This window comes from Crocuta crocuta, unplaced genomic scaffold (assembly GCF_008692635.1).
Source record: "Crocuta crocuta isolate KB4526 unplaced genomic scaffold, BGI_CrCroc_1.0 scaffold531, whole genome shotgun sequence".
Lineage (NCBI taxonomy): Eukaryota > Metazoa > Chordata > Mammalia > Carnivora > Hyaenidae > Crocuta > Crocuta crocuta.
The window spans coordinates 452,730-453,104 of NW_027531997.1; positions in this window are offsets into that span (position 1 = coordinate 452,730).

The following is a 375-nucleotide window of genomic DNA, read 5'->3' on the forward strand; positions in this document are numbered from 1 at the left end:
CTAGAGTCTATTTATATATTCCATGTCTCTATGTAATATATTCAATTTTCTTCCAGCTTCTGGAAAATATGGAAACTATAATAACTATTGTAATGTCTTTGTCTACCTAATTTATCATGTCAATTTGTGGGTTATTTATGGTTGATAAGTGTTTCTCATTGTTATGTTACTGTGTTCCTTATTCATTGCATGCCTGTTAATTTTGGTTGAATAACACACATTGTGAATTTCATCTTGTTTGGTGATGGATATGTTGGCATTTCTAAAAATATTCTTGAGCTCTGTTCTGGGACATATTTAAGTTACATGGAAAAAAGTGTGATGCCTTTGGGTACTGTTTGTATTGTTAGGTGACACCAAAGCCGTGTTTAATCT